Consider the following 20,704-nt stretch of genomic DNA (forward strand, 5'->3'; position numbering starts at 1 on the left):
CTGCTCCGCCCGCCTGCTGAGCCAGCACTGTGGGACACCCAATCAGTGCTACGGATCAGGTGACACGTTGGTCTCTTATTACTCAAGCCCTTTTCAGGGCGGAGCAGAGCAGGGCTTACCCCCGGTTGGTCAGGCCCCCAACCGCCCAAAGGACTAACGGGGCTCCGTTGCGGTTTCCCAGGAACCTGCCCTGAGGCTTCTGGTCTTTGGCTCTGTCACCCCTACTGTGCCGCACAGAGGTACCCTTACTGTACCCGTCTGCCGCAGAGGTACCCTTACTGTACCCGTCTGCTTCCAGATCGCCCTGTAACTCCACCACAGCTCTGGAGGTGCCCCCGTCGCCGCCAGAGCCCCCACCCACCAATACAGCTCATTTCTGACCTGCAACCTGCTTTCTAGGGCCTTGTGCATGTCCAGTGGAAAGTGTCCATGCCCACCTGTGACAAATGCACCCCATGTTTGTCAACCTAACCTAGGCATTCGCCTGGATGGCAATGGTGACAATGGACCCCATCTTTAGCAAAGTAGCCTTTAACATTAGCCTGAATCAGCTCGTGTCTGATGAAACCCAGACCCCTCTGGTCTGGCAACTTACGCCATGAACAGTTCCCTCTTACAGGGATGTTCAACGGCCTCCTCTGACTTGGCTCCGAGCCACCTCTACGGGGATCATCTCAGACCACCAGAGCGCACATTGACCCATGTGGTTGCTGATCTCACCAAAACAGCACATTTCACACATGCGACCGCTCATATCCAGGCCTCCTACAAATCTAAGGGAAGAGATCCCTCCCTACTGGTGATAGATGACCCCCATCTATATCACAATAGCCCTTGATGTTAGCCTGGATCAGCTAGTGTCTGATGAAACCAAAGAACCTTCTGGCCTGTGAACCTGTGCCAAGAACTGTTCACCCTCCTGCGGGAAAGTACCACTGCCTCACATGACCTAGCCCCTTCCCAACTCTGGGCGGGACGATTTCAGACACCAAAGCTCACATTGCCCCATCTCCCTGCTGATCCCACCTAGCTGCCGTCCTTCTAGCACTGTGTGTGCCTGAACCCCTGTGTCTCCCATCCATGGGACAGCAGCCCACTTGTTAGGTAACTGCTCCCACCCCCGCCTGCCTACTTTGGATATTCGGGCAAGGAGGATTATGCTAAACCTTTGCAGTCCCCTTGCTTTCTAAATCATGACGCACAGGAATGTTCATAACTAGAAGTATGTTGCAATGAGCAAGGGTGCCCTCCTGCCCTTGCCTTGCATCCCTTATTCCTTATGGGAATTCCGCCAGCTCAGCTCCCTCTGTGGTGAAACCCCCTAGGCATACCAGCGAAGAGAATCTGTCTGATTTAATACAGTGCGCACTTAGAGATATGGTGCCTAACATTAAGTATTGACTAAGTCCTACCTAACCCCATCCTAGAATATTCCCAAAAAGGGGGGCAGAGGCGTTGACCCTGCCCACCCTTGGGCAACCCCATAGGTGGAAAATTACCTGCTCCGTTAAATTTTAATCATTGTTAATCACTGGACGTGCCAAATGTTCTTTTACATAGTAGCCTTTTGTGCTTGACATCTTGATTCCCCATTTCTTGGGACTGCAACACACTATGTTGGCTGACAGCGTCACCACCCAGCGAGGCTACCATAGCTAACCGGCGGTCATTTGAGCTTAACTGCAGGAACATGTCACCTACCCTTGGTTCTGAGGTGCACTTACTTCCCCTGTTGACCAGACGGTTGCACAAACCTCTTTGATTGCTAAACCCTGGTGAACACCTTAATGATATCAAAGCTGGTTTCAAACAATATATATCTTGTGCACACTATTGGAGACACCTCACCCTTTCGTGCAATTACACTTACGCAGCGCACCCCGCTTGCCTAACTGCCTTCAGATCACATATGCACAGCACCTACTGTCCATCTCCAACCCTGGATGCTTTAAACCTGCTTAAGTGACGGACACCAACATTCCCAGTTCCCTGTTTAGCTGCAGTACACCTTCAGTGGGTCCGCTAGGAGATACCACAAACCGCATTGGTCATGCAAACCTTAAATACACAATTTTCACCGGGGCGTACCTCTAAATGAGACAGGCTCCACTGAGCTGTAAGGCCAGAGAGACACATGAATTTATTGTGCCCACTATTGGAGACAACTCACCCCTTCGTGGAGTGGCAACTACACAGGTGCCTACACAAGTCACCCAACAGACAAGTTGACCCTGACTACCTTGTGTTCTGGTGCCAGATTTGGAAAGAACCTTGCCTCCACTTGCTGCCCCCTGGGAAACACCCAATGCCCATGCTATGGCCGCAACACGGTGAATGCCCTCATGTAGCATCGAACCCCTGGTCAACTAAGAGTGCCACTCCAACTACTTAAACCTACACCTTGACCATGGGTAGAGTCTAGCTCTCCCCAAACTTCTGCTGGTGTAACCCACGGACACGCCTTCTGTTCAGTTCAATTTAGTAATTCATGGCACTGACAACCACAAGGGCCTACTGCTGGGCTGTGTAAATGTGGCCCAGGGTGACCTTAAACAATCGGCTTGGTGTGGATGGGTGCTAACATTACCTGGCTTAAGTGCAATCCCTTTGACAATCACTCCTGACAAGATGTGCCAATGCAGGTAGGAGCCCGCCTTACTTCCTGTCTCAGTTATCCGAGTAAATTAGTGAAAGATGCATGTTTAAACTGGCAGCTGATACTGTTAATTATGCCTGCAAATGCTCTGCTCAGAGCAGCCCGCAAGACAATGGCTTCCATTGAAGGGCGGTGCCAACAGACCTCCAAGCACTTAAGGCGTTACCTCTGAGTAGGGCTCTACTCTAACAGATGCCCCTTGCATCGGATACCGCCTCTGGCTGTAAGCGGCTCAGTGCTACTGATGCCTTGGCACTTCCTGACCCACAGCCAGCTCACCCTGATAGAATCCGCTCGTGACTGGGACTCAACAGTGCGGTGAAAGCACGAGACATCCTAACCTGACCTTAGCTCTTCACCAGGCTCCCACACAAGAGCCTTCCACAAACCTTGTGGCCTAAAACATTCGCCCGGTGGGGCAGTTGCGAATGGACTGCAAACCACTCCTAGGCATACTCTACCAATGTTGTAAATGGAGTTTCAGGTTGGCTAGGGTATGCACCTAAGCTTGGCCGAAGCCACCTCTCTAGTCGGGAGAAGGGAGCACACACTTAGGCTGACACCTGCCCACCCCCTAGGTGGCTAGGCAGAGACTTTGGCTTATCTCAGAGGCAGTGTAAATGTAATGTGCCAACCGCACTCCCACAGTGGCATACTACAGAAGAGACTCCACACCAGTTAATTTCAATTACCCTTCGTATCGTCCATACAAAAGAGACTTAGTACCATCTGCCCCTATTACTCTGTGCTACCAAACCTCATCATGACATCACAGGGATTACATAATTCACTAGGTCAATTGGGCCACCGTCCTACAGCTCAGGAGTGAGAAAAGTCTTTCTAACTTAGCCAACCGACGGTTTTCACGTAAGTGACTGCCCCCCTTATGGTACGACCAAACCAAGGGTTAAACAATGGGCGCATGAGGCCTTAAGCAAGGGGTGTCTGTGTACTGGAAACATTAATTAACCACACAAAGAACCATGGACATCCCCTTAAATGCGAGTCACCAGATTGTCAAATAAATATTGATGGATTTGAGAAATAGGCGCCATCCAAACTACAGAATTAAAATTGGTGAGAATAGTTCTTTGAAAGAAAAGCATTGAATGAATCGCTCATCAAAGTCAAAGGACATATCAAACCGCTTTGGTCTACCTTGCTGAGAAGGATGGAGCAATGCCCATTATTGGCATTAGTAAATGAATACATTATTCATTCATGTGCAGCCAAAGTGAGAAACACTGCCCCCAAGTGGCCTTCCCACTTTATGGCACCCTGGCCGTACAAATTGGTTTAATGCACCAATAATCAACCCCAAACTGATATACTGTTTTTCCCCACCCAGGGCACCCTGTCCGGTTACTGCCAAGGCAGACGCCCCGCTATGCAAAAATGAAATCAAGTCTGTGATGTCATAGTCGCTACCTCTGGCATATTATCATACATCGCCATATATTACTGACACCGCACTCTCATCCTATGCTTTGTGTGATCTTGGCCCACTTTAGTGTGAGCAGAGCCCCGCGATGCATACTTGGCTTCATGGTCGATAATGCACATGTAAACTACCCTAGCTGTTCCTTGCCGCTGGGTCATCCTACCCTATGGCGCCCCTCAGAAAGACCAGGGATCATTATATCACCCTCAACACTTAAGCTTAAATCTTTGCTTAGCATAGGTGCTGAAGACGATGTGTACACCTTCCACCTGGTCCCGTACACAGCGGTGAAGAGTTCCAGAAGGACCTGGCCAGTATAAAAAACACCAACAGAGCTGAGGGAGCCCTGAGCAAGCTTCAAGGATTGTTTAAGAGTTAAAACTAATCTGTAGGGCTACCCAGCTTACTCAGGCAATGACTATGGCATTCAGACCGGCCACCGGCACACCGCGCATTTACTAGGTATTCTGCTCCCTGAAAAGCCTGATCGATCCGCCCTGCATAGCGTTAATCTAATGCGCACTGAGAATTACATAATAATTATACAAATATTGCATGTATGTGAGTGCAAAGGTATTGAAACGCTATATATGAGCGCCAGTTACATTACATATTCAGCACATGTCATTGCATCCTTATATTTACTACAAAAGGAGCACTACCTACAACAAGCCCATCTATTGGCTAATCTGTGCTTCTATTTGCATAAAATGAAATAAGCCACAATTATAGCTCAGTTGCATAGCCAACCGAGAGCTAGCCGCCCCCATCCATAGCTGCCAAGGTTTCAGATTGCTATGTGTGACATTTTCATCATTTCAGTGCAACTGTGAGTGACATTCAAAAGACTATGAATGACACTTTCTTGCGTGCAAAATCAAACGATGATACGGTGCATATCCAACCTAGCCATGCCAGCTATTAACAAGGTAGTCGACAGAACACTATGAAGGGGTATTCAGTGAGGAAATGTGTTGTGGAGTTCATCAACACTATCGAAAACTTTATTTGAGTATAATATCTATTCAAGATAGCAAGATGGAGGGAAAGCTTGCCAGATTGTAGCAGCAGATGAAAATTGTATTTCTGATCACGCTATGAACCCAACCACGAGGAAAACGTCCCCGCAGGCAAAATGGGCTCCCCGGGCAAGAAGGATGCCCGCCGAACAATAACACGGTTATGCAGACGGGAGACATTGCTAACTGTGGTGTGTAGGTTAAGAGCAGCACAATTGCGAAGTGCCATGCTCTCTCTCCCTTCCCCACTACTGCAGGAGTACAACACTGACACAGTTTCCCAAACTCACAACCACCTTGCACAGCCAGAAGAATATCTGTTAGCAAAACTATCCGTGAACCCTCCTACCTGGCACTTTGAGGTTTTAAGACTGCTTATTGTGAAACATTTCCTGGGCTTGGAGTGCGCCTATGTGTGATTATGCTTATGTAGAGAAACGAAATGAAAAAAACTGCGGCAAATTGCTCCTTTAAGTGGCAATCCCATAAGAAAATAGTGCTCAGATTAGAGTTGCGCCATTCTTTCCTAAATAAACTACTTCTGTATGCCTGCCACTTAGAAGAGGCCAATGATTCTCAAATTCAGAGAGTAGTAAGTGGGCACCCTCTAACTATAAGAAATTGCACCTTGGTGACACTCACTGTAAACAGCAGTGATTGGCAACGGACCATTACAACCGTTAAATTGCATCTGTATTTCATGCGCGCCTCATGCCATGATTTCTTTTAAAGACGGTAAACCGACATTAAATAACAACGTCATGCCCCTGTGAGGAACGGTGAACTGAGGGGGCTTACAACCTGACATCATCAATCTTGCCCCGTCAATGAAAGATCTCCAAACATGAAACAAGACTTCCGTCAAAGGATGTCGCCCAGCTGAGGGCACCTGACACAAAAGTTTTGCTCTACCTGTCTCAATAATGATAGATCGAATGGATCTTACTGATATATAACCCAACAAGTCGCTGGCGGCTATACCATTTGAACGAGAGCACACAAAGAAGTTTGATTAAAGATTATACTTTTTATTTGATAATTCATTGGTACAATTACAAAAAACAGATACTACAAATATAACTGCAGTTGATTTTTGAAAGGATATATGCAAAAACCAAAGGAGGCCCCATCAGAGAGGTAAGAGGGGTGTATGAACAATTATATCACATTCATACTCACCAGGCAAACCATTCAACCTAACACAACCAATCAAAACACTACATATACATTTTCACCACATTAAAAAGAATTGTTTTTATATTACACACAAAGGTACTCTCCTCAAAAGCATAAATATGTACTGTTGGAATTGATGGAGACAACCAAACAATACAAAAAGACACGCCGACGCGCGTTTTGGTGCAATCACCCAACAATGAGGGTGCCACCTTCTTCAGGGCGTAAATTTTATGCGTTTCTGTTGTCCGAGGGGCCTGTAAAAATATATGGAGAGTCATAATGTCTAATTGAAAGTTATACAAAAAAATGTTCAGTATTCTAATTCATACATCAGTTACAAATGTAAGAGAATTTATGGATAAATGATATTTCTTTGTTACTCAATTTAGGACAAATGGTGTAGCCAGCGAGAACTCAAATTGGGTTTCCATTTAATGGATCAAAATGTTTGTTTTTAGAAAATACAACGTGAATTGTCAAAAAGAAATAATTAAAAGCAACTGCACATTTCATGCCACTTCTCACTCGATGAATTAAATATAAAGGAACAGAAAACAAATAGCTGTGACCCTCCTGGGGGCCATGTGACAACTGTAGGGATAACATCAAAACAGAAGCAAAAACAAAAGATGAAAAAAAGGGGGGGTCTGAATAGTAATAAATTAAACACTCACCTAAATGAAATCCTAAAGTACATCAGTATCATTGTAAGGAAATCGCAGGATCGATACTGGATAAGTCCAAACTGTCATCGTCCTAAATAGGACGATATAAATAGAAAGAAACACACATCTATTGGTGGCTAAAGAAAAAAAGTTGACATAATTTGCACGTTTGAAGATAGACGAAAGCTACTTGCCTGGCAAGTTGTGATGCGACAAATGTTGAAGGGTAACTCCAAATTCAGTGATAGCAGATAGAGAATAGCAACTATTCTTTTAATGATTTCAGACTAAAAGAAAAGTAAACCAATAAACATGTTTAAATTAGGACCGCCCTGGGTTGTAGTTTTCATATGTGATAGCTGGGGGCACCTACCAATGCCCGACTGGTCTATGCCCCAGGCCAGCTGTTGGGCCGAATCCAATTCCATTGCTGAGGGCCCCCCCCCCCCCACCTGGCAGTGCCTGCGCGGCTGCTGGCGCACAAACCTGAGCACTAGGGAGCCGCTCTGAAACCCTCAACCATCCCCACGGTGTGTGCACTGAATGATATTCACGTGACGACACCGCGGACGAAGCTCACACAGAACAGGAACAAAAGCACCCATTTCACTAGACATGGCCGTACAATGAACCCAAACAACCAAGGGCATCTGATATATGCACCATTATACCACGAATCTTGATGATGCAGGACCCAAACTGCAGATTGAACTGTGTCCCGTCACCTAAACAGTAAGCGTATATCCATGCGCTGTGCCTGTTCACAATCGACCACACTGTTATGGCCTCGCGCCGGCAGCAGAGTGAACCATGTGCCCATGAATAGCTTATTCGGACCATGCGCATCACCAAGAGTTAAGGGCAGTCGGCGGGGGCGAGTGCCAGACTGAATACACTTTCGTCTCCAAGGTATACAGCCTGAGCACCAAAGTGGTGGCCTAACCGTGGTCCAATCACACTTACGACAACCCTCTTTACTACAAACAGGATTCAACTATAGATATCCCACCAAAAGGCCAGGTGCGGTTTGAACGATTTGGGGTGTGGGGGAGGAGAGGGTATCCAGCTAGGCTCACCGCAAATCCTAAAGCTAGACCCCGACGCTCATCCGCTCCCTCTGCTGTGGTCTCCCGCTCAAACCAGAAGCAGAGCTGCGAGTGCACAACCTCGGAGGATGCCGACATCCCTCATCAACACACGGCTGGCCCAAAAGAATCAATCAACAAGCCATTACTGCACTGGCCGACACACTCCTCTCACTGCGCCACCGACGGTACTCTGAACTGGGCCCACAGCCCTACCACGGTGGAAACAAATTACAGCTCACAAGTGCGTGTGCCTTACATTATATGTGCGGCTAGAGTCAACGCCACCTCTCTGTCGCCAAACCACTGTTACCCTATAATGTACGAAGACACTGCCCGATCGTCGCTCTCCTACACCGGGGAGCGATCAAACTCCTAGCTCCAGGGCATAGTGAGAACAAGTGCCATAAGGCATCACCCCTCACAAAAACACTCACGGGATCACGCCGGGACCCAGCGCACCGTGGCCAGGGGTGCTCCCCAGACAGCAAACACTCGAAAAAAAACCTGCATGAGGAGAGACCAAACGACCCCGACGATGGATGTCAGTGAGGCTTACTCACCCGGCCGGCCACAAACATAGCAACCGCCGGATTCTACACCTCCCCTCTGGGCCGACCTCACCCCTGGCCCCAGGCCAGAGTGGAGAACGAGTGCCCTGCAGCACTGCCCTTCCCTGAACCACACTCGCGGGATCCTGCTGAGACCCAGCGCAACCGTGGCTGGGGGTGCTCCCAGGGAGAAGGCATCCCACAAAAAATACAAGTCGCTGTTCCTTGGCCACCTGATTTTTCCCACACAAATGCCTCCCCATTCGGCCTCATGGCCTCAGCGCCTGCCACAACAAAAAGGAGGGGGCGCTAGCCGGCCCAGACAAAACTGCCCCTCCTAGCTTATCCAGACCCGCACTCACCGCCTAATTCAACGACACGACTATAACAACCTGGGCGAACCTGTACAGACGGCGTGTCTGGTGCAAAGAGGATGCCAGAGAGGTGGGGGAGGGATAAGTACCCTACCTCGACCTCTGTGCGCTGGAAGTGATGCGCCAAGGCGAAGGACTCCTTCCCTGAGTCCAACCCTTAGCCAGTAGGGTGGCGTTTGTGCCCAATTGGCACTAAAGGGCTGCCCTTTTGGAATGGCCCCTGTGGGGGCCGCAGACAGCCGCATTTCCACAAATGCGCTATGTCATGTGGGCAGAGGCTCGAGCCGGAACGCCTCTTACAGGGGCGCGGTTCGCATTTCCAGCCCTTCTAAGAGGAAAATATGAAACCGAGAATTGTAAATAAGCCCGGCAGTAGCTAAACAGAAGCAACCGTGAACTAGCCTTCGATGGGAGCCCCAGAGCACCAGGAAAGGGGTGCCCAGCCTAAGTAGGCATTGAGGCGCTCCACTTGAAGAGACAACGCGTTATAGAAACGAGGATAAAAACCCACTAAGTCCACACCCATTTCTCCATCAAGCTATGACCCCCAACTGTGCAGAGGTGTCTGCAGAACAGAAACCGTCAGCTGCATTTTAACGCATTGCCTGAGCCGTTCTAGACATGTTTTCACTGGAATGTTGAAAACAAAACACACACCTGACTGGCCCGACAACTGGCTGACATTGAGATATGAAACCGTGCATTCCCACAGTCACCCCAAGCATTAGAAATAAGCTACAGATGTTCCCTCTGCCAGCTTACTGCCTTACCACAGATTTTCAGTTAATCTAAGCAAAAAGACGCTTGTGGTAAATATAGCACAGCACAATTTAAAAGTAATCACTAGTTGTGTGACCACAACTCTATAGGTGCCTGGAGCAGTGCTTAATTTGTGCCGGTGCTTTCCAGTGCTTAGCACCAGCACCTAATTATCAGGGCCGGGTCTACAGTCACGCTACTAGTGCATGCATGTATTTGCTTATTTGCTTCGCTATCGCTACGGCCCGGTAACGGGAGTTAGTTAACAGGCAAATAACTCAACAGACGATCCTGCGGTGTTCTACTAACTGACTACTTATCGTCCATCCAACTCTGGAGACACTGTCTCTGTCTGATTGTCACTCACTTCGTTCAAGTTGTGTGAGTGATGGATTCAATCTTTTCTGATCACTGTGCTGCTCGCTCGGCTAAGTCGACTCGCGGGCGTGGCCGTGGCTCGATTGCGTTGATGCAGTGTCGCTGCCGGGCCAGTGGGCGGGACACTGCTGGGCAGGGCTGGATTTTGGTGCTCGGGGGTCGGGGCTGTGCGCGGCAGCGTGCGCACTGCACAGTGTGCGCACTGCGCACGCATTCGCCCAGTCAGTGCCACGCCCCAGCAGCATACCCTCACCACGGTCTCCATCATGCAGGTTCGTTCAATGGCCGCCGCCGTTGACTGCACTCACTACTACTGAGTGAGCTACCAGGCTGGCGGACGGACGACGTTGTGGGCCTTAGCCGGGTCTGGCAACAGCTGAGCTGCACCAGGTGAGAGACAGGGCCTCCTGTCTGGCAGGCCTAAGTAAACCCTAATCAGTAATCAATGATCGAAAGTTAATGAAGCTGCGCAGCAGGTGGCAGCGCACATAGTCCCAGTCCCGAGTCCCTCCTCCCACGGCCTGGCAAAAACACGTTCGGTCCTAGTCATGAGTGAGTGTGTGACGCGTCTAGGAAATAGAATTACCGAGGGGCTGCAGGCGCGTTGTGTTTGGTGTACCGTGTACCCGCAGATTGATTAATTCATTCATACATGCCAACATTTCAGAATAGCAAAGTGGGAGATTCTTTAAAAAAAAATTGGAGAATGGGGCCTTGAATCGGGTTACTGTCATGTATGGACCTTGAAAGTGTGCTGCTGCAGGATCGGACATTCGAAACGCAAATGCACGTTTTGTTCTTTCCTTTCAGAAGCATGGAGCGCAATGGCAGGCAGAGAGAGGGTTATGCAAGTGTTCTGCACTCACTGGCCTGGCAGGTTGCTGGCAGACTTGGCAGTGCAGATACCAACACCCCCCCCCCACCCACCTGTGTGGCAGCCAGTGATCGAAGTGCACGGGAACGGCAGGGCACGGCGTGCCCCTACTTCTTTAATTCTATAGCTTCCGTTCCCCTACTTTTTTATTTTGAACATGCGTCCCGGGACGTTAGAAATACAAATATCCAAGGCCTGCAGAGAAGGTTTGCATTAGTGGCTGTCCGGGGACGGGCGGGGAGCAGAGAAGGAAAAGGTCTCCGTCTCTTGCTTCCTGCCCAGACGAGACAAGGAAGGTGTCCGCTTCTGCTCAGCCGCCGGCAGCTGCCCCCCCCCCACTCTTTCTTACTCTTATTCCCTCTCCGTCTGTATAATTCCTCCTCACTTACCGAAAACCGTGACTCAAGAAATGGTTCTCACCCTCTCTTTCTTCCTGTCATTCATTTGTTCCCCTGTGAAATGGATGCAAAAAAGAAAAACACTTTTGATGGAAATGCCGTTTTGACATTTTTCTATTCCAAAGTGCAGCCACGTTAATATAAGGTTCAAAATATGAAAAATCAATAACTAAATAAAGCAAGACGGAGTGTTCTTAAAGTGGCCAGATCGGTTTTATTCAAACCCCAAAAACATTAGTGTCACTTTACCTAGTTTGCTAGTGAAGCGCTGTTTTCCCCCGGTGGGAAGTGCGCCAAACCTGGAGGTACAGCAATACCTGGTTCATGGATGGATTGGAAAACAAAATGTGTACGGCGGCTTTGTGTTCACGAATGTGTTCTTTTTAAACAATACTGTTAACGTTTTGTAAGCATATAAGCAGTGGACATTGAAATGGGTCCTTTCTGGGCCCTGTAGTTTTCAGACAGAAGCACTCACTGATTTCTGAATAGTGAGTGTAAAAGCATTAAGTTCACCATGTTGTTCCTGCTTACATTTCACATGCTTTATTTAATCTTTCATTCCCTATGAGTGTTTGCTTTTTCCAGGATGAAGTTACTTTTTCCTTTAGGCAGCATATTGCTCTTGCCTAGTGCGTAATTTAAATTGAGTCGCATCCAGTTGTTTATAGTAGGCTAAATTGGATTGTAGTTGAAGGCAGTGTGAATTTCTCTCAGTGGGGCAGTATGGTGTTCAGTGAGGGAGCTGATGTAGCACTGGGGGCAGAGATGCCGAATTTAGAACTGGGGGAACCAGGTTCAGCCTTCATGAGCAGTCCCCCAGACCACTCTCCTGAGGGAGCACATTTCCATGCTAGACCTTAGAAAGCCCCGCAAATCCGGAAAAGCCCTGGTGTCTTAACACCAGCAGGTGGACCCTAGCAGTGGCAAGTGTGGGTTCACCTTGAAGGCTTGCCCACCACAATCCATACAGAAGTTCACCTCCAGTCTTGCAGGCAGGCCTACGAAGTAGCAGACCCTAGAGCAACAGTGACTCTGTCACTGAGGTCACAGGACCCCTCAGAAGAGCTGGCTAACGAAATATTAAATCTGCTATTTTTGAATCCCAAACCTCTTTGGCCACTGGAAGTGACAGTGACTCATTCAAGTGTATTTCATGATTTTATTCAGCTTATCTGTTCTGACTAGTGTTTGTTTTCACAACATTTTGGTTTATTTTGTCTCATAGGTTTTGTGAAAGTTGTATCTTTGATCTCATAGACTCTCTTAAAAAGTGCATACCCTATCCCATTATTGTCCTTTCCCCAAATCAGCACATAAAGCTCCGGAATTGTCCCTTTTCAATGCATTAGTGATTTTATCTAATTTATTCAAAAATTGTGCTTTAAATGCACTTTTGATTTAATCTTTTTCAACATTTTCACAGGGCGGGGGAACCTCCTATCAAAACCTTACTATGAGGAAGGCAGGCTCCCTTACTGAAAGTCATCTGACTTTTTGCAGTGCCAGTTGAGGGTGTGGGTGGAGCTAATAGAGGAAGTGGGTGGAGCCAGTGGAGGGAGTGGGTGGAGTCAAAGAAAAGTAGGTGTGGCCTCTGACAAAGATTTGAGCACCTGCACTTCAAATTTTACAAATTAAGCACTGACCTGGAGTATATAATATGTCGCTGATAAAGCAGGCCAGTGGACATTGGCTTTGGAAAACATAAAAGGTAATTGATTGAAGATACTGTGGCTACAGTAGGAACTCCTCACAGTGCCCATGCGTGTGCCTCAAGCAGATCACAGTACCCAGAATTACTGCCTCCCTCCTACCAACATGCACCAGAGTGTTTGTCCTCGTTCTACTAACTCATAAAACACTGTCCGTTTTCCAAAAACCATGCAAAGTGTTTCACGCTCCCGGTGCCCGCATAAAAAGATATCGAGATGAACTGTGGCATGGACAGATAGGTGGGAACCAACTAAGAAATCAGTGGCCCTTATTAGTTCATCTGCATAGCCCTAGTCAGAGAAAAGGGTCCTGGGAATAATCTATATCAATCTTAAATTGCGATGCTGTCCTGAGAATTATCTACAGAGCACAGCTCCTTCCTTACCCACATTTCATGCTTTACTTTCACTACAAAAACAAGCATTGGCATAGTCAATAGGTCTCGCCTTTGGGACCTTATAAGTATTTAGTTATGCAGCACAATATCTTTGGTGCATGAGCTAAACGCTTATAAGGTTCCAAAGGCGAGACCTATTGGCTATGCCAATGCTTGTTTTTAACACAGGTGAACGGTGGCGCAGGTCATACACACATGTCCAAAAATAAACCCATCTTCTGCATCTAGCATAGCTACCAAGTAGACCAATGCTATATGTAACATCATTAGTTACCCCTAACTTTTTAGGCAACAAATTTTTGCATAGTATGGTTTTTGATTCCATACATATAATGGTAAAAGCAAAACCATAAGTACCATAATGCTCTATGTTGTCCGCTAACCTGCCAATTATGTCTAAAAGTTACATGACATGGAACCTCGTGTCAGCGATTCACATTGCAATGGCTCAGTGTAGTGTCCGTTTTCTATGCTGGGTCTCCAATGCGGTCTTTGAACACAGTGAGGTGAATTGGCAGAAGCAGGCAGGTAGGTGACAAGCAAGGCCCCAGGCGGAGGAAGGGTGGGTACCGCCCTATCCGCCCAGGGAGAATCGGATAAGGGAAGAGACAGATGCAATGACACGGTGGAGAAAGGAAGGCACAGATGCAATGACAGGTGGAAAAAGGAAGGCACAGATGCAATGACAGGTGGAGAAAGGAAGGCACAGATGCAATGACACAGTGGAGAAAGGAAGGAAGGACGGCACAGATGCAATGACAGGGTGGAGAAAGGAAGGCACAGATGCAATGACAGGTGGAAAAAGGAAGGCACAGATGCAATGACACGGTGGAGAAAGGAAGGTACAGATGCAACGACACGGTGGAGAAAGGAAGGCACAGGTGCAACGACACAGTGGAGAAAAGAAGGCACAGATGCACTGATCCAGTGGAGAAAGGAAGGCACAGATGCAATGACACAGTGGAGAATGGAAGACACAGATGCAATGACACGGTGGAGAAAGGAAGGTACAGATGAAATGACAGGGTGGAGAAAGGAAGGTACAGATGCAAGGCACGGCGAAGAAAGGAAGACAGAGATGCAATGACACGGTGGAGAATGGAAGGCACAGATGCAATGACAGGGTGGAGAAAGGAAGGCACAGATGCAATGACAGGGTGGGGAAAGGAAGGCACAGATGCAGAAAGGGTTGGGACAGGAAGGCACAGATGCAATGACACGGTGGAGAAAGGAAGACAGATGTAAGGACAGGGTGGGGAAAGGAAGGCACAGATGTAAGGACCGGGTGGGGAAAGGAAGGCACAGATTCAATGACAAGGTGTAGAAAGAAAGACACAGATGCAATGACACGGTGTAGAAAGTAAGGCACAGATGCAAAGGCAGGGTGGAGAAAGCAAGGCACAGATGCAATGACACAGAGGGGGAAGGAAGGCACAGATGCAATGACACAGAGGGGGAAGGAAGACACAGATGCAAGGCACAGCGGAGAAAGGAAAGCACAGATGCAATGACACGGTCGAGAAAGGAAGACAGGTGCAATGACACGGTGGAGAAAGGAAGACACAGATGCAAAGACACGATGGAGAAAAGGAAGGCACAGATGCAACGACACAGAGGGGGAAGGAAGGCACAGATGCAATGACACAGAGGGGGAAGGAAGACACAGATGCAAGGCACAGCGGAGAAAGGAAAGCACAGATGCAATGACGCGGTGGAGAAAGGAAGACAGGTGCAATGACACGATGGAGAAAAGGAAGGCACAGATGCAAAGACACGATGGAGAAAAGGAAGGCACAGATGCAACGACACGGTGGAGAATGGAAGACACAGATGCAACGACCAGGTGGAGAAAGGAAGACACAGATGCAATGACATGGTGGAGAAAGGAAGAAAATAGGTGCAATGACACGGTGGAAAAAGGATGACAGGTGCAATTACACGGTGGAAAAAGGAAGGCACAGATGCAAAGACAGGGTGGAGAAAGGAAGGCACAGATGCAATGACATGGCAGAGAAAGGAAGGCACAGATGCATTGACACAGCGGTGAAACGAAGGCACAGATGCAATGATAGGGTGGAGAAAGGAAGGCACAGATGCAATGCCAAGGTGGAGAAAGGAAGACACAGATGCAAAGCACGGCGGAGAAAGGAAGACACAGATGCAATGACAAGGCAGAGAAAGGAAGGCACAGATGCAAAGCACGGCGGAGAAGGGAAGGCACAGAAGCAATGACAGGGTGGGAAAGGGAAGGCACAGAAGCAATGACAGGGTGGGGAAAGAAAGGCACAGATGCAATGACAGGCTGGGGAAAGGAAGGCACAGATGCAATGACATGGCCCTCATTGTGTCATTGCGTATGTATGTGCCTCTGAAAATTGTGACAGTAAACTGAGGGGCAGGGTTTGAACAAAGTAATGGATGTGAAGAGGGAGGGGGGTGTCGCTGGGAGTGAACGGTTAGAAGGGTGCTAAAGATGAGACAAGGGGTAACAAGGAAACTGGACAATGGAAACAAAAAAGTGAATGAGGGGAGAAAAGGAAGGCAGAATTAGTCCAGGTGATAACTTTGGAATCTTGTCTACCTTACCATCACCAAGAATCCTCGCAGGTCGCCAGGATCTTTTATCTACTAAATAGTGTAGAGGGGAGGAAATTCAATTCTTAGTATATGATTAACAAGATCAAATCTCAGTTCCAAAGGACCACTGACTCCAAATCTAAACTTTTAAGATTTTATTACAACCAGGAATAACTGCACATACAAACACCTCAATACAAGGTGAAGAAAATAAATGGGCACTAGTACAAAAGCTAATCTACGCAGGAGTCTCATTCGACTCAGAATAAGAAGAATAATCAATTCCAATAGCATCAGAAATGCGATAATTAGTCCAGTCTCTACATTAGAAGTCATTAGCCTAAAAGAAAAGCAGTTAGTCCATCCCTACACTGTCTCTAAGGTGACATCCCTACTTAGCATTTTCCCTCCCAGGCAAGAGAGTAAAAAGGTGTCAGAAGTGATGACTTCCTTAGAAGTACACTCACTTAGTCAGAGCTCGTTCTAAGATGCTCCTTCTAGCTTCCCACCTAAGACTCAACTGCTCAACCCTCGGGCCACTGTCCCTAATACAAAATCCCAAAAAGGGATGCATGCATTCAACTTACCCAAGCTTTCACAGCCCTTTGGGTTGAGGATGCAGTGTATCTGTTTATTTGCTCAAATAGATTTTCCATTATACTTGTGCTTTTCCTGTTAGCAGTGGAGACTTGTTATTGTGTCTGAATGGCACTAGCCTGCAGACATGTATGTAGCATGTTGTTATAAGGTGTGCTTGCAATGTGCATATATTGATGATTTGCTATGTGCATATATTGATGATTTCCTATGGCGGTTTAGTTCCTCAACTTGTCAATGTTCTCTGACTGTACCTCTCTTGTATATGTCACTGTTCTCTTGTCTCCTACTTGTATTTTACTTCGCCCACCTGCATAGCGCTTTGATACTCTCACGGGTCATGTTCGAGCTATATAAAACTTTATGAATAAATAACTGCTGCTGTTGCTGGCATGCTGCCATTTCCCAGTAGCAGCATTAGTGTACTTCACCAGCTACCCCTGGTTTACTTCCGTGTGTTATTGGTGATTTCAGGCCCAATTGGAAATGTTTCTTCCCCGAGCATTTGTGACTTGCTTCTGATTTATGAATTACTCTAGGATTTCATGACCGGATTCTCAAATAATTTGTAAGTGAAACTCCGAGGGCCACATTCACAAAGGTATTTTTCTTTAAAGAAGCACGTTTTACTCCAATAAATTTGGGAGAAAAAGTCACACCTATGGCTGGTTTAAGTCTAGAACTACTCACGCAAAAAGGTTTGGGAATTGGACTTATGAAGAATGTTTGATCACTGTGTGGTGTAAGGGTCAGGGAAGCGGATGAGCTGCAGTGAGAGAGTAGGTCAGGTCTGCAACACCAACAGCATGGACTTCGTGCCTGAGCCTCAATGGGGGAGAATACATTATCCCTCTTAAAAAGAGATTCTGCAAAATGATCTCTTATTATTAGCAAGTGGAAACATATATTTTTATCTGATTTTAAATGGTCCTTATTGATAAGTGTCATTCCACGACCTACCCTAGGGGAGTTCACTAGGGTTTTCATTCCTGACAGGGGAGGGGTGCTAGGAAGCTACACTGCAGTACACCCACTCAGGATAACATCTTGATCTTCTTGTAGTGACTCCACAAAAAGGGAATGTCTTGTGGTGAGAAATAGCATCCTGTACAATTGAACAAGATCACTTTTCTTTTATGCTTGCCGCAACCTATGTTCAAAAGTTGTTTGAAAGGATGCTTTAATTACAGGTGAAAAAAGATACATTTGTTTTTGAGAAACATCTTCCCAGTTTTGTATGTGCATGAACAACCAATAGCAATCTTCTATAGGATGGTGGAATCCGAATTCCTACTTATCAAATTCGAAATTATGTCCATCAATAACATTGTATTTTAATGTTGTATTTTGAGGAAAATTGCATTTTGCTCATGATCACACGATGTTTTATCTTAGGCAGCTTGCACTGTTAGGAAGCGCCTAACTGTATTGTGATAAAAAGAAGATTGAAAACTTCTCCCAGAAGGAATTACTATGCGATAACTCATCTTCATCAATATTTAGGCACTGATATTCCTAAAAGAAAAGCAGTTAGTCCATCCCTACACTGTCTCTAAGGTGACATCCCTACTTAGCATTTTCCCTCCCAGGCAAGAGAGTAAAAAGGTGTCAGAAGTGATGACTTCCTTAGAAGTACACTCACTTAGTCAGAGCTCGTTCTAAGATGCTCCTTCTAGCTTCCCACCTAAGACTCAACTGCTCAACCCTCGGGCCACTGTCCCTAATACAAAATCCCAAAAACATAGAACATGCCCTTCGGCACACCTCTTCAGCCAGGTCTTCTTCCAGTACTTTTCCAGTGAAACTTGTATTCCATCCAACGACGGTTAGCTTGACCTTGGATCCCAGGCACCATCTCTGCTGAAAGTATCATCCCTGAATTCCGGTGTACTCCCATATTGGCTTCTCGTACCATTCTAACTCCTAAAACAAAGGCCTAGTCTCTCTAACGAGCTAAATGTCCTTGCTCCTGCAACAGAAACATGGGAACGAGAAACTTTTCACTTCTCTAAGGTTTTCCATCATCCTGAAACCCAAAGCCTTTACCAAGGGAAATCATTTTCGGACTACAACATTTAGCTAACATAAGAAATGAACAGGCCCTTATCTTTAAACGTATATGCAATCAGGCCTTTACACTGTTAAACGCTCCTAAAATCACACTGTAAGCATTAATTTAATTACTCTTTATACGTAAATAATCAGACTACATATGCAAACTTTAATATGGTGCACGTTAACCTAATACAGTGCATTACATGAAACCAATCATTATGCATTGACTAAAATACATTTGCAATGAACTACGACATTACTCTTAAAGAAAACATGGTTACATTTCTAATCACTCCTATGTTAAACAGATTCTAGTAATACATTTCTAAGTCACACGCTAATACTACTTCGATTATTATGTGGGAGTGGACTAACAGTGAATATGATGCACCCCTACAAATTTCAGATTAACGTGGCGCTCTATCACAGGGGAGGGAGGAAAGAAACAGTGAGGGCAGGAGGAAAGCCGGAGTGTCGAAGTAAGACACAAACAAAATCGGCAAGTTGAAGTTGTAGAGTAACATGTTATTTGGGGGAGCCGGAACTGTTTAGGGCCGGAGTATGGGTTAGTAGATATCTGTTAGAGCATTGTGGGGCAATATTAGTTTGTGCGGCAGGAACCCAAAGGATGTTATGTGGTGCGTCCCGCATGATCCCGAATAAAGCGGCCTTTTGACAATATCATGGCGATATTCCTGTCAAATTAATAGTGTGCAGTGCTCCGTCACTCGAATCACACACGTTTCATAAGTGTGCTGTGTTTACCGCTTGTATTGGATCACTGTCTCCGAGCTTGAGAGGCTGCACTCATTAACCGTCAGAGGCGGGATGCATGCATTCAACTTACCCAAGCTTTCACAGCCCTTTGGGTTGAGGATGCAGTGTATCTGTTTATTTGCTCAAATAGATTTTCCATTATACTTGTGCTTTTCCTGTTAGCAGTGGAGACTTGTTATTGTGTCTGAATGGCACTAGCCTGCAGACATGTATGTAGCATGTTGTTATAAGGTGTGCTTGCAATGTGCATATATTGATGATTTGCTATGTGCATATATTGATGATTTCCTATGGCGGTTTAGTTCCTCAACTTGTCAATGTTCTCTGACTGTACCTCTCTTGTATATGTCACTGTTCTCTTGTCTCCTACTTGTATTTTACTTCGCCCACCTGCATAGCGCTTTGATACTCTCACGGGTCATGTTCGAGCTATATAAAACTTTATGAATAAATAACTGCTGCTGTTGCTGGCATGCTGCCATTTCCCAGTAGCAGCATTAGTGTACTTCACCAGCTACCCCTGGTTTACTTTCGTGTGTTATTGGTGATTTCAGGCCCAATTGGAAATGTTTCTTCCCCGAGCATTTGTGACTTGCTTCTGATTTATGAATTACTCTAGGATTTCATGACCGGATTCTCAAATAATTTGTAAGTGAAACTCCGAGGGCCACATTCACAAAGGTATTTTTCTTTAAAGAAGCACGTTTTACTCCAATAAATTTGGGAGAAAAAGTCACACCTATGGCTGGTTTAAGTCTAGAACTACTCACGCAAAAAGGTTTGGGAATTGGACTTATGAAGAATGTTTGATCACTGTGTGGTGTAAGGGTCAGGGAAGCGGATGAGCTGCAGTGAGAGAGTAGGTCAGGTCTGCAACACCAACAGCATGGACTTCGTGCCTGAGCCTCAATGGGGGAGAATACATTATCCCTCTTAAAAAGAGATTCTGCAAAATGATCTCTTATTATTAGCAAGTGGAAACATATATTTTTATCTGATTTTAAATGGTCCTTATTGATAAGTGTCATTCCACGACCTACCCTAGGGGAGTTCACTAGGGTTTTCATTCCTGACAGGGGAGGGGTGCTAGGAAGCTACACTGCAGTACACCCACTCAGGATAACATCTTGATCTTCTTGTAGTGACTCCACAAAAAGGGAATGTCTTGTGGTGAGAAATAGCATCCTGTACAATTGAACAAGATCACTT

The 20,704-nt window shown here is 46.5% G+C and overlaps 1 protein-coding gene across 2 annotated transcripts in view; it reads left to right on the forward strand.

Moving 5' to 3' along the window:
- Positions 1-20,704, forward strand: part of BTK (Bruton tyrosine kinase) — a 555,678-nt gene that overhangs the window by 234,628 nt on the left and 300,346 nt on the right. The gene's annotated exons all lie outside the window — the stretch shown is intronic.

This window comes from Triturus cristatus, chromosome 5_2, assembly GCF_964204655.1.
Source record: "Triturus cristatus chromosome 5_2, aTriCri1.1, whole genome shotgun sequence".
NCBI lineage: Eukaryota > Metazoa > Chordata > Amphibia > Caudata > Salamandridae > Triturus > Triturus cristatus.